At 40.9% G+C, this 14,697-nt stretch overlaps 1 long non-coding RNA gene across 1 annotated transcript in view; it reads right to left on the minus strand.

Moving 5' to 3' along the window:
- LOC143663668 (uncharacterized) overlaps nucleotides 1–10,243 on the minus strand; it is an 80,847-nt gene extending 70,604 nt beyond the window's left edge. Inside the window, exon 1 of the long non-coding RNA XR_013166109.1 lies at nucleotides 9,821–10,243. This is a non-coding gene — a long non-coding RNA (uncharacterized LOC143663668). The remainder of the gene's footprint in view (nucleotides 1–9,820) is intronic.
- Between the last annotated feature and the right edge of the window lie 4,454 nt (nucleotides 10,244–14,697).

A 14,697-nucleotide genomic window follows, 5' to 3' on the forward strand; every position in this document is an offset into this window, starting at 1 on the left:
CCCATCTATTGTACTTCTAGGTACCCTGTGATTTACTAGCCAATGCCACAAGTCTCTGCGAGTCAGATTATTTTGACTCCTGCTTTGAGTCTGCTATTAGGATAGCCGCATCCACCTTGTGTCTTTGGCGAGTAAGTGCTGCCACTTGGCTTCTGCTAACTCGGGATCGGTCATCCTTGTTGTGTTTAAGGATTCCAGGTCAGTGACAGCAGTTCCCACAGTAATATCTGACCTACAGAGAAGGGCAACTACAGAGCTCTTCAGGGATGATGGTGCTAGTCTCACACATTTATTTCTCACAGCTCTGATTAAAGGTGCATCATCTGGACATTCCTGGAGTGTAAAAGCAGGCTTTGCATAATAACTCCACTCTAACATTCCAACCTCTCTAAGCATGTGGATCCCCTCATCTACATTATACCAGAGTAGTTCTGGCAGTTCAACCTCAGCTAATGTCAGCCACCTTTTGATTCATGTTTCAGTCAACCATTCAAACAAACTGTTAATGCCTTTTCTAACCACTTGAGCTATATCATTGAATGCAGAATCTCTGCCTTGTGGGCCCATATCAATAAATTCAGCCTGATCCAGCTTTATATTCCTCCCACCATTATCCCACACCCTTAAAATCCATTGTCACACATATTGCCCTGATTTCTGTCTATATGTATTGGAAAACTCACACAGTTCTTTTGGAGTATACTGTACTTCCTCACGTATGATACTTTGTAGCTCACCTTTGTGATTTTTGTGCCTGTTGTGACTTTTGTCGAGTTTTAGGTCTGGAAGAAATGAGAGGTTGTGGGGTTGGGTTATGAAAAGAAATAGAAGTGTCTTCCAAGCCATTTGCTTCAGGGCATTCATTTGCAGTTTCATCTGATGAAACATGATTAATCACTCTAGGGCTAATCCCTTCAGGTAGAGGTTGGATGGCCAACTCCTCAAGGCAGACTGGAGGTGGGGCAGCTATGTCCTCAGGGCATACTATATTACAGGGTGATCTAAAGAAGACTCATCATGACCTAGGGTTTCATCCTCTTCACTGACATCATGATCAATCCATATGTCACCATCCCATTTTTCAGGGTCCCACTCATTTCCAATCAGTGCCTTCACTTTAACGGCAAACATAATGCAAGATTGAGATTTCAGTTTATGTTGTAAAATTACAACTCTAACAATAAGATTCTGAGTCTGAATTTCAGAAATCTCAAGTTTATGGCTACAGGAAATAAGATTTTCCTTCAGGACACTCATGAAAACGTTTACATCCATCAGACAGCGCGTAAGCTTCCCATTTGAAGCCTTAAACCCATCCCTTTCATTCATTAATCATCAACATCTCTATACCTCCTATTTCCACAAAACTCTGTAACGGTGTCAAAAACATCATCCCCTAGAGCCTGACTTCATACAAGTGAAGCATTAGAATAATCCAATGTGATATTTTAAGTATCCTTTTTGCCTACTCACTCCATGGATAGACAGTATAATTCTGATTACAGGAATCAGAGTCCTTAGTGCCTTTGATTCCAGTTGGAGTAGAAAACCAATTGTAAAAACTAGTGTTCTGGTTTGCTAGCTGCCGGAATGCAATATACCAGAAATGGAATGGCTTTTAAAAAGGGAAATTTAATGAGTTACTAGTTTACAGTTCTAAGGCTGAGAAAATGTCCCAATTAAAGCAAGTCTGTAGAAATGTCCAATCACAGGCATTCAGGGAAAGATACCTTGATTCAAGAAGACCAATGAAGTTCACAGTCTCTCTCTCAATTGAGAAGGCACATAGTGAACACAGTCAGGCCTTCTCTTTCAGCTGGAAAGGCACATGGTGAAAACGGCATCATCTGCTAGCTTTCTCTCCTGGCTTCTGGTTTCATGTAGCTCCCCAGAAGGCATTTTCCTTCCTCATCCCCAAAGGTAACTGGCTCGTGGACTCTGCTCTGTGGTGCTGCTCTCTCTGAATCTCCCATTCTCCAAAACATTTCCTCTTTTATAGGACCCCAATAAACCAATCAAGACACACCCAAATGGGTGGAGACATGTCATGACCTAATCCAGTTTAACAACCACTCTTGACTAAACCACATCATCCAGGGAGATGATCTGATTACAGTTCAAACATACAGTATTGAATAGGGATTATTCTATGTTTATGAAATGGGATTTTGGTTAAAACATGGCTTTTCTAGGGGGCATACATCCTTTTAAACCAGCACAACCAGCTTTTAAGTTTCTGTTTCTGAAGAACCACCCCACTCTTGGTACCAAGCTGTATTAGTTAGGGTTCTCTACAGAAACAGAATCAGCAGGAAATATCTGTAGATATAAAATTTATAAAGGTGTCTCATGTAACCATGGGAACATAGAGTCCAAAATCTGGAGGGCAGACTGTGAAGCTGATGATTGCAATGAAGGGTCTGAACAAACACCACAGAGAGGCTCACTAGCCAAAGCAAAAGAGGAATGTCTGTCTCTTCTGAATTCTCCTTAAAAGGTTTCCAGTGATTAGATTAAGCATTACTCGTTGCAGAAGGCACAACTCCAGGCTGATATAAATGGAATCAGCTGTGGATGCAACTGACATGATCATGATTTAATTCTATGAAATGTCCTCATAGCAACAGACAGGCCAGCACTTGCCCAACCAGACAGATAGGTACCACTGCCTGGCTAAGTTGACACATGAACCTGACCATGACAATGGGTTACAATTCCAAAATATTAAGTTTTGTCTTCTAGCTTCTCTAAGATACTGGAGACTAAAAGATATATCAATCTAATGATTCAGCAAACATATTCATTTGTTAAATCCTATCTTCTCTGTATAACCCCACCATCACTTTTGCTCTTTCCATCCCTCTGTTTAGGGGTGTTTGGGCTATGATCATTCTAACTTTTTCATGTTGGGAGGGTCTGTCACTAATATGGGATAGGGAGATGGAACTATCTGATGTTCTGGAGAGGTTGGGCTCTCTAGGTTTCAGGATTTCTCTAGTCCAGGGACCCATCTCGAAGTTATAGGCATCTGGACAGTTACACTATTGCATGGAACCCTTGTGGAATCATATATTGCCCGAGCAATCTCCAGAGTAGCCTCTTGACTCTATTTGAACTCTCTCTGCCATTGATACTATATTAGTTACATTTTTTTCCCTCTTTTGGTCAGGATGGAATTGTTGATCCCACTGTGTCAGGGCCAGATTCATTCCTGGGAGCCATCTCCCATATCACCAGGGAGACTTTCACCCCTGGATGTCCTGTCCCACATAGGGGGAAGGGCAATGATTTTACATGTAGAGTTGGGCTTAGAGACTGAGGCCACATCTGAGCAACAAAAGAGGCCCTCCAGAAGTAACTGTTAGGCATACCTTTAGGTAGTCTAAACTTCTCTGCTACCTACATAAGCTTTGCAAGCATAAGCCTCAGGATCAAGGGCATGGTCTATTGATTTGGGTGTCCCTAAAGTTTGACACAGTATCAAGAAATTCCTTGATGGTAAAGTTTAACAGTTCTATATTTTCTCCCACCCCTCAAGGAACTTTGCCAATACTTTTTGATTATCTGCTTAATATACTCCAAGATATATACAAGCATTACATTAATCTATACAAGATTAAAGGACCTCTTTTTCGTTCTGAGCTCCCTGTGCTTCAATTGTTCAAATGAGCTATACAGACAGATTGAGTTAGATTATGTGCTACACAAAATTTCAGTTCCAGACCAAATAAACCTTTCTGCCTTTGGTCTCAAAGAGTATGTGTGGTTCCAAAATATAGACAATGTCTTCCTTACTCCTGTGTTCTGAATTACTTTAACCCCAACCTTATTGGCTTCATTCTTATCTCTAAATATCAGATATATATATATATGTGTGTGTGTGTGTGTGTGTGTGTGTGTGTGTGTGTGTGTATGTGTGTGTGTGTATAAAACAGCCTTTCTAAATCCAGAAATAATAATTATCACTCCAGGCTTAACATGTCTGCTATAAAAGCTTACGATCTAGACCACTGTTTTCTTATAAGCATTTTCTAAAGGAGACCATACCATTGTTGTTCTTTTGTTTCTGGCTTATTTTTCCTCACCAAATGTCCCACCTGTTCATTCATATCATTGCATGCCTCACAACTTCATACCTTTTTTTTTTTGGAAGAACTTGTTAAATTTCTTTTATTTCAGTAGACAGAAGACTATTTTCAATGTCCTGGCTGAAAGGGCTCTTGTTGCCATGGAGCATAAGTCCAAGGAACTTCTATCAGCACATCTGGATTAGGAGGGTAAGGGTATGCAGCTTGTTGTAAAAGTTGATAAGAAAGATACTGTGGAAAAATTGACTACTGAAAATTGTAAGAAATGGGTATCTAAGATTGAAAATACCCATTCACTGGCACTAAGTCATTTGCTTGTGGCTCCCCACAAGCTTATGAAAACAAGCATATCTTCATGTGCTCTTGAGCCACAAGCAAATGACTTCATACCTTTTTGTAGCAGTGCAACGTTCATTCATAAATATGCACCATCATTCACCAATCTACTTCTCAGTCACTGCATTAATCAGGCATCACGTAGAGTGCCAGAAGTCCACAGTCCATCAACATCCTCAATTCTACATAATTTCATTTTTCCCAAGAGAAAGAAAATGCTTCCCTGTCCAAATAGGAAATCTAAACCTCCTCTTAACTCTTGTCCCTCCACCATTATTTACCTCTGCTGTTGCTGTGGCAGTGCTGATAGTTTCCTTTTGAACACAGGCCATAGCATGCAATAGCAATTTTCCCCCTGTACCCTGGACAACATTCTTTATATATGAATCATACCTTTGAAGTAATTCTTGCAAGAACTAATTTATATTTCTAGTGTTAATCAGTGGGACACATAGGTCTATACAATGCCTTTCAATCTTGTTCATCTTCAATATGGTAATAGTACTTAAGGACCCTCTAGAGAAACACCTTCACTCCTATCTGTTCCCTTACATTGGAGTTCCACCTCATTAGCTAACTATTCACCATTCTCTAGCTTCTATGTGTCTCTAATTCCCCTATATACTGTATTATAAGCCTCTGATTATACCTTTACCATGGTCATAAAAGTGGAATCATACAGTATCTATCCTTTTGTGTCTGGCTGATTTCACTGAGCATAATGTCCTCAAGTGTCATCCATTTTCTCGTGTGTTTCACTCAATAGAGTCTTTAATCTTTGATATCTGCTATTTTTCTATTTATTCTTTTAAATTCCTCTTTATGCTCTTCTACTACCTTCTTGATTTCCTTTTTATCATTTGCCATCTCACTTATTTATTAAGTAGAGTTGTATGAACATCTTTGATTAGTTATTCCAATGCCTGTATCTTCTCTGGTGTTTTAATTTGGTCATTAGGCTGGGCTATATCTCTCTGTATTGTGATATGCTTAGAGATCTTGTTATTTTCATCGCATGTAAATATCTTGATTTATTTACTTTGGGAGCTGATTTCTTTCAGTAGTCTAAAGACTTGTGTTTGTGGAATGGATGTGCAGCAGAGTGCATGCTATATGGCAGGATGCAACAGTGCAGTTATGCATTGCAGGGCAGGTGTAGGTTCAGGTTAAGGATGTTACACTGGTGCTTGTGAATGTGGGCACCCAGTGGCTAGGGAGGATGTAGCTGTGCAGGTGCACAAAGTCTTGGTAGTCATAATCCTGGTGTGCAGTGTTCTAAGGTGCTTGGCCCTTTGTGTGCATGCATAGGCAGCAGGTTGGCATTATACCTTTGTGGGCAGAGGCAGATATGACCCGCTGCATAGGTCAGCAATTTCTCAGAGCTGGAAAGCATGCCTGAGGGCCATGCACATGAACGAGTCTAGGAGTGCCTTATACTGATGTTCCCAGAGCTGAGGGATCATGACTGGGGTCTGAGTGCATGCATGGGTTTAAGAGTGCTGTAAACTGATGCTCAGAGCTGGCGGGGGGGGGGGTAGTGAGGCTGTGTGACTCTATGGGGGTGTGTAGCCTGAGTATGAAGGTAAACACCCACAGCCTTTATGTACTGACAATGGCCTGCAGGGAAAAGGGAGGGGGAGGTAGTGCTCGGGAGTGGTGCAGGAGAGGTGGGTTGGGCTGTATTTGGGTGGTGGTAGGGGGCAGGGGTGCTTGGAGTTTGGGGAGTAGGGGTGGGTGACTGGGTTCAGTTGTTCAGGGTATGGTGTGAGTCACGTGTTGTGGAATCAAAAGATCACCACTACCACCTCTGCAACTCTCTCTGTTGACTCCCCCAAAGCTAGTGAACAAAGGTAGTGCATCTGCCTCCTAACACATCTGTACAGCTATACTTGCCAGCTAAAACAGCAGCAGGAATGACCTACCTCACTTTCATTTTTCAAATCTCTCGAATGCACACACATAATTCTCTTCCAGAATCCCAGAGGAAAAGGATTTGGGGAAATTAATTCTTAATTTTCCAGTCTGTACAATACTGGAAGGCACATAAATGAGTGAGCTTGAGACTTGGGTGTCAATTGACCAAATCCAGCAAATAGTCAAACACGTGGTTCTTCTGGTCACCCAGAAGTTTACTTCACTCCAGCAGAAGGATGCCTGCCTTTGTCTCAGCCCCAGCCTATCTACAGGTATTATGACAATAACAGCATTCTCAAATCCGAAGGTATTTTGGAAGTTAAGGGTCCCCCATTTTGGGGTGTCTTCCTTTTTTTAAATATGTTCTCCATCATCCAGAGGCAGCTAGGTTGATAGAATGGTGGAATGGCCTTTTGAAGACCCACTTTTGGTGGCAACTAGGTGGCAATACCATGCAGGGCTGGAGCAATGTTCTCTAGGACACTGCGTATGCTCTGAACCAGCATCCACTCTATGGTGCTATTTCTCCCATAGCCACCATTCACAGGTCCAAGAATCAAGGTGTGGAAATGGGAGGGGCACGACTAATTATCACCCCTAGTGATCCACTAGGAAAATTTTTGCTTCTTGTCCCTGAAACCTTAAGCTCTGCAGGTCTATAGGTCTTAGTTCCAAAAGGAAGAGTACTACTATCAGGAGACACAACAATGACTCCATTGAACTAGAAGTTAAGACTGCCACCTGGCCACTTTGGGGTTCCTATGCCACTGAATCAACAAGCATGAAAGGGATTACTGTTCCGTCTGGGGTGACTGACCCTTACTATCAAGGGGAAACAGGACTGCAACTGCACAATGAAGGTAAAGAACAGTTTTCCTGGAATACAGGAGATGCCCTAGGGCACCTCTTAATACTACCATGCCCTGTGTTTAAAGTCAGTGGAAAACTGCAACAACCCAATTCAAGCAGGACTACCAGTGGCCCAGAAACTTCAGGAATGAAGTTTTAGGTCACCTCACTAGGCAAAGAGCTACAACCAGCTGAATTGCTTGCTCAGGATAAAGGGAACATTGAAAGTGTAGTAGAAGACATTTAGTAATAAATGTGTACTATGACATGACCAGTTGCAGAAACAAGGACTATGATTGTATGAATTTTTTCTCCCTGTTTTGTTATGAGTATGTTTATATTTTTACATAAAGCAAATCTCTTCTTTCCTCTTATCATGTGACATAAGTTGTATTGTTCATGTTATAGTATTTGTCATTGGACTATGAAGCTTAAGTGTCAATGTTACCTAAGGATTTGCAGCCTATTCTGAAGAGATGCTGTGTTTTTCCAGTTGTACACGGGACAGTTGATATTGTTAGGTGAAATATATGTCTGCTATTGAGTTCTATTTGGAAATTAAGCTGTTTCAAGGTGATGTGCATAGCTGCCAAGTTGACAAGGGGTGAACTGTGATGGTTAGGTTCTGGGGTTAAGTTGGCCAAGTGATTATGCCCAGTTGTCTGGTCAAGCAAGCACTGGCCTGACCATGGCTGTAAGGATATTTCGGGGCTGGCTGATAAACTGGAAGGCTAGTATACTAAATTATCAGTTTGTTATTGCATCTGTGAATGATTACATCTGCGATCAACCAAGGCATGTCTCCCACAATGAAATAATCCAATCAACCAAAAGCTTTTAAGGAAAGAGAGAGACTCTTTCACTGCTTCAGACAGTGAGCCTCTCCTGTGGAATTTATCTAGATCCTTCATTGGAACCTCCAGCTTCATAGCCTGCCTATGGATTTTGGACTCTTCATTCCCACAGTTTCCTGAAACACCCTATATATCTCATATTTACAGATATCTCCTGTTGGTTCTATCTCTGTAGAGAACCCTGACTAACACAGCAAGTTTTCTTACTATCTACAGTTGGCTAAAGTTTAATTTTACCTAAGGGAGTCAGAATGACATATCCTATTAGCTATGGCAGTAGAATGTAGATGATAGAATTGTAGTTAGAGTGTCCAACTTGGAGATAAAATTGGAGTTAGAGTTAACACAAACTACCCAGTTTTGAATTCTGGCTCTGTCACTTGTTACATATAGACCTTGGAAAAATTATTTAATCATTCTGAAATCCAGTCACCACATCTGCCAAAAGAGAATGACAATGTTGCTTACCTCACAGGATTTTCAAGCAAATTGCATTACTTAAGACTATGCACTTAAAACACTTAGAACAGTGGTTGACAGATTGTAGGTTCTCAATAATATTAGCACTTGTAACAATATTTATATGCACACACATACACAGAATTTCAGAATGATTGCAAAAACCTTATACACACTTAGAGCACATAAAACAGGTCTCAAGTGGAGGGATTCACTAAGTATACTAGCAGAGAACAATATTTTTTAAATAATTAAGTGGCCTTATTTTTTAACAAAGTTATCCATATGTTTCTAGAATCAAGATTAGAAGTGAAACAGAAAGGATGCCAGGAGAAAAATTTTGTTTTCCATGGCTGATACACAAAATAATATTTTGAAATAAGACAATACATTTGAAAGCCTGTAAAAATAGAAAGAATTTTCATAAATTCCTTTGGCTCTCATTTTAAGATACAAAGGTTGATATTTAGTGGAAAAGATCAGTTTCTCTCATGTTCTAGAGAATCCCTTCTCTAAATACCTAAGTCCTATTAAGGCTTGGTTTTGCATCTGAAGACCAGAAGGAAAAGGATTTAACAAAAAAAAAAAATTAAAAAGAAGTCTGGTCATCCAGCTCTGGGACATTATAAGGGAAGGGAGAGAAAGAGAGGCAAAGGAGGCCAAGGGGGAAAATCGTATACAATAAAATTCCATGATAACATATTCCAGTAACAGAAATTCAAATACAACATGACTGACCCTAGGCTTTTTGACCCCCCTATACCTCAAAATATTCAGCCAGCTAGATGCACAAGCTTGCCCAGTCCTTTCATTTACCTTTTTGTAACATGAATCTGTGTATTACATGATTAAATTTTTAGTGCACCACTTAAAGTGTTATGGCAGGGTTTTATTCTTTTTCAATATGCCACTTAGGGCTTTGAAATGCTAAGGATAGACAAGTTCTTGCTTTGCATACAGTTTGGAACCACCAAGGATTGAGGCCACTTCAAATGCTACACCACATCATGGGGTCACCCAATCAGAGTCTATGAGGCTGTCTCCCACCTAAGCCAAACTCATCTTCTTCCCACTAAAGTCACAGGTCACTGAGTATTGAAATCTGGGATCATGACAAATGAGGCTTCCTTGGGCCCAGCCCTCTTCCAGAAGCACTGCACATAAAGATGCTTTGACAGACTCTTTTACTGATGCAGAGTCTAAGATCAGCAAAGGGGTCTGGATCTCCAGTTAGTGTAAGAAACTGTGCTAATAGAGAAAACTTCATATAGCAATTTATCCTAAATTACTCTGAAAATACCTTTTTCATCCAGTACTTACCTTGAACATGTAGAATTCTGAAATTCAGAATAGAAGAATCAGAGGAAAAAAAGCTTTCAGGTACCATACCCTGTTAGCCTCTCCATAAATTGAACTAAAATCTGGCCCAGATTTCCCTGAGCATCATATGAAACATAAAATATTTACTTGACCTAGTGTAAAGATAAAGGTAACAAAGAAACAAATATAAAATCATCCAGTATATTTGTGTGTTTGGTGCTAACAAATAATAAAAGTGCACCACTGTGATACTTTACATAGTTACTAAACCAGCTGGAAATGGAACATCTTTGGAGATCCTAGTCTTTGAACTAAAGTCCCCAGGCTACTTGGCGAGTTTGATGGTGAGTCCCTTAGTGACCTTGGAAAGACAGCTGTGCTGGTTTGAACCTATTATGTACCCCAGAAAAGTTATGTCCTTAAATCATCATTCAATATTGCTAAGTGGGATTTTTGTTTGTTTGTTTCCATGGAGATGTGACCCACCCAGTTGTGGGTAGTAACTTTTGTTTAGGTGGTTTCCATGGAGATCTGTCTCCACCCACTCAAGGTGGGGTTGCTCACTGGAGCCCTTTGAGAGAGAACCATTTTGGAAAAATCTTTAGAGCCACCAGAGCCAACAAAGCTCACAAAGCCTGAAACCTTTGGAGATGCATAAAGAAAATACCCCCTGAGAAGCTATTGAGAAGCCTAGAGAGAAAGTCAGCAGACAACACCATGTGCCTTTCCAGTTCAGATAGAAACCCCAAATGTCCAGGCCTTTTTATGCCAAGTCAGCTGTCTCTGGGTGCCTTAGTTCAGACATTTTTATAGCCTTGTCTTAATTTGGACATTTTCACAGCCTTAGAACTGTAAACTGACAACTTTTAGTTTAGTTACAAACTAAAATACCATCCATCATCAGTATCTGCATTTTCACTCTCTATTTCTCAACAATGAGAAGATAACTTGTTCCCTCTGAAAGGCCATGCAAGAGGTGTTACAGAAGTATGTATTAAGCATTTTAGACCTTGTGCCAGTTTGAAACTATTATGTGCCCCAGAAAAGACATGTTTCAATCCTGATTCAATCTTGTAAGGTGGACATTTTTTATTAGATTCTCTCTACTAACATGTGATACACCAAATTTTGGGTTTGGCCTAATGATTAGATGTGATTCCACCCATTTGAGGCAGGTCTTAATCAATTTACTGGAGTCCTTTAAAAGAGGAAGCATTTTGGAGAAAGAGCAGAGCAGATGCAGACACAGACAAAGACAGGCAGATGCAGACACTTGGAGAACAATTGCTTCAGAGCTGACAAAGCCAACATGAGACCCAGATGTTTGGAGATGCAAGGCCCAGCAGACATCAACATGTGCCTTCCAATGAGATGTTAAGCAAGCCAAAACTCAGAGTTGTGTCCCCAGAAGCACATATGTGAAGGCCCACATATGCTGAGTTAGGAACCCCCACAGAAAACAGAGGCTGAAAACAACAGAGCCCAGGAGAAAGGGACCAGCAGATGCCAGCCATGTGCCTTCCCAGCTGACAGAGGTGTTCTGGACAGCGTCAGCCTTTTTTTTTTTCAAATAAACTCTAAATTTATTCAAATATTTTAATATTTGAATATTAAATATTAATATTTAATATTCACTCTCCCCTCCAAAATATTTTACTTTTAAAAGAACTATTTTCTCAGCCACTGTACAAGCTGATAATTCCCTTTCTTTGGACCAGCCCTAACCCCTCAACCCTCTTTCTCCCTCCACCTTCTCTCAATATGGCTATAAGTTATTTTATAAAACTCTTTGTCCTCTTCTCCCCTCACACCATGTCCTGCTGGGAGTGTTTTCCTTCTGAGTTCAGGCCCTTGGCTGCAGGTGAAGCAAGCTGGGTTGTGTCACAAGCAGGCAATATCTGAGGGGCAGGAGAATGATTTGTTCTTCTGGGGGATTGGTTTTCCATCACATGGAGGATCACTGTCCTCTTTTCCCCACAAACACCTGTTCAGAGCCGAATATCTGCTTAATGTTGTCCATGGCTGAGTAGTCCAGCCTCTTCTCCATTTCCCCAAGCAGAGCCAGGGCAGCTGGATCTGAAGACTGTACCATTTGTCTGCCTGTGGACAGCTAGAAACAGGAAGAGTGCACATGACTACAATGAGGCTTGATGGAGCCCAAATTATTCAGAGTGTGGACACCAAATGCCCAGAGGAGGAACTTTTGTTTCTTGCAGGAGACAAGGCCAGGGCTATTCAGAATCACAGGAAGTAGTAATGTAGTAGAAAGGGCTAGCTACATAGGTCTGGAGTGAAGAATGGTCCTTCTGACCCAAACTCCCACACATCTTCCTTTCATTCCCCTTCTTCTGCAGGTCCTATGATGATTCCCAAAAGGAGGAAGACAGAGAAGAAAGGAATTCTGTTCTGCTGATGGGAAAGAAAGAGTGGACAGAGTACTTGGGATTGGGGAGCAGGCTGCTGGGATCTGTAGTGGTCACTGCTTCCCTATTCCATGAGGGAGACTGGGGGCTGGAGCCAGGCCCTCAGAGGTTTCATAAGCTCCGTTCCTTGTCCTTCACTAATAAGACTGTGTGCTGGCCTCTTCTGAAAATGGACAAGACCATACGGTTCTCCAACTGTTTGCCCATCATCTTCACAGGGCGCCAAGCAACCTCATCCTGACCTGTGCCCAGCTAGTAGTTGATGCCCATGCCCTAGGCAAAAAGGTGACCATCCCTTGGTCACAGCATACCCTATAGAGGTCCCACAAGTATTGAGGAGACATCAGGCAGCCTGGGAATGAAGGGGCATATGCTCTTCTCTTCAGCACCCTCCCCAAGGCCCAGCTGCTCATACCCAGCCCAGCCCATGCTATATGCTTTTCCTTCTGAATCCATACAGACTGCAATGTGCTGGCCACCAGAAAGGTTCGCCCAGGGCTTGAGTTCTTGAAGGATGTCAGATTCGAGGGTACAAAGTATGATTCTGCACCTGGGGTTTCAAGCTTATGGTAGTTGGAAAGGATAAAGTCATATATGTGACCCTCACATGAGAATATCAGCCTTTCTTGAGTGGAGGTAACCTCTTGCTTCTGCCTTAGTTTGGACATTTTCTTGACACTAGAACTGTCAACTTGAAACATAATAAATTTCCTTTATAAAAGTCTTTCCATTTCTGGTATATTGCATTCCAGCAGCTGTAACAAACTACTACAGATCTCTTTCATACAAGAGCCTGAAGTTCAAAGCAGTTCCATTTTTTGCCCAGACAGGAATCCATAAATGCCTTTAGTCTACACCAAGGGATGACTCTGCCATATGTTACTGCTGAAAAATGAGGAACTCATTATAAAAAATATATAATTTAATCAAGAGACAAACACTAATCAGTAGGAAACATTAAACCTTGAAGTTATGAGGTTTTTTTTAATGTTCTTATTAGTAGAACTGCTACAGCATTTCCTGAATCTATCCAAATGAAAATTAAGGTAAAGGAGAAGCTTTAAAAGATGGAATGAGAATAAACATACGGTCTTCAGAAGGGCCTTTCTCCCAGGCTAATAGAGAGAAGCAAAATCAGTATGACAGTCATCAGAACTGTCATGGTTTCTTCACACAGAAGAAAACAATTTCCAAGCTAAGTTTTACACTCTTTGGGGTTCAATAAACTATGTGGTCATTCTACTGAACCAGGGCCCAAATAAAAGCAGAATATTTAGCCATTTATACTACAGCATTGGTGTACTTGATTTTGACAGATGTACACAGCTGACGAAATCACTGAAAAATACAAGTGGTCTTCTCAGGCCTTCCCAAGGGTCAACAAGTAGGTACAATCTTCTAAACAAGACTTTATGAGATGCAGCAGGGCTATGAATGAGAAATTGTGGCAATATCACTTGTACTTTACTGACATGAGTTAGGGATTTAGGACTGGGACAAAGTGTGCTTGTGTATGGTTAGCTCTTTCGGTTTTGTGTTGCATTTTGCTAAAAGAGAACAAGAGAATAGGCTGAAATTAGGAAGGAAAAAATGATGCCCAGTTTAGTCCCATTAATTCATATCTAAACTTAGGCAGTGGCAAAAGTAGCTTTATTGAGGGATTCAGCATGATATGTGACCATAAGTAGCACCACTTTTTCCTCCAGGTGTCTAAATAGAAAAGAGAAAATGTGACAGGCTCCCTGCTTATTCATGGACTACCGCATGGCTTGGTGGAATGAAGACTGTGGGTAGGAGTAGCACATACAAAGTAAGCCCAGACGGCCCCAGTTTACATATATTGTGTAAATATCAATAGCATCCTCTTTCACTCTCAAAAGAATCCCAGGATTATAAGCTGTATAAGTACCATATTTACAGAGAATGAATAGAATTTTGATGGGTGGAGCTTTGAAAGCATGGTGATATGCTAACCCACAGCATGAAAGTGAATATTCTCTGTGAGTGACACTGATAACAGAAATGATGAAAGGTGGTAACCCTCAGGGCCTTCATGAGCAGTGGACATCAACGGACCAGCTAGAGCAGAAGGCAATGTGATAACTGTTCATGAGTGTATGATGCTTCTGTAAATTCCCCCAAACAACTGGGAATTTTATACAAGTATAAGGCCATCACTGTGGTACCCTCAATGACTGATAAGGGCTAGGAAATCTCGGCCTATAGCCATAGCTATGAAATACTTCACTTAGTATAACATTAGTTCATCATCTATCCTATCAATAATATATATATGTATACATTCCTGGCTAAATTTAACATAATTTACAAAGTATTTAAACAATTGTTAGGCATACTTCTCTGTACTATTTTATCTTGGAAAGCAGACCCCTAGACTACACATAATGTATTTGCTAGTTCTGAAATAATTATAAGGTAAGAAAACCCTTGGCT

The sequence above is a fragment of the Tamandua tetradactyla genome, chromosome 19, assembly GCF_023851605.1.
Source record: "Tamandua tetradactyla isolate mTamTet1 chromosome 19, mTamTet1.pri, whole genome shotgun sequence".
NCBI lineage: Eukaryota > Metazoa > Chordata > Mammalia > Pilosa > Myrmecophagidae > Tamandua > Tamandua tetradactyla.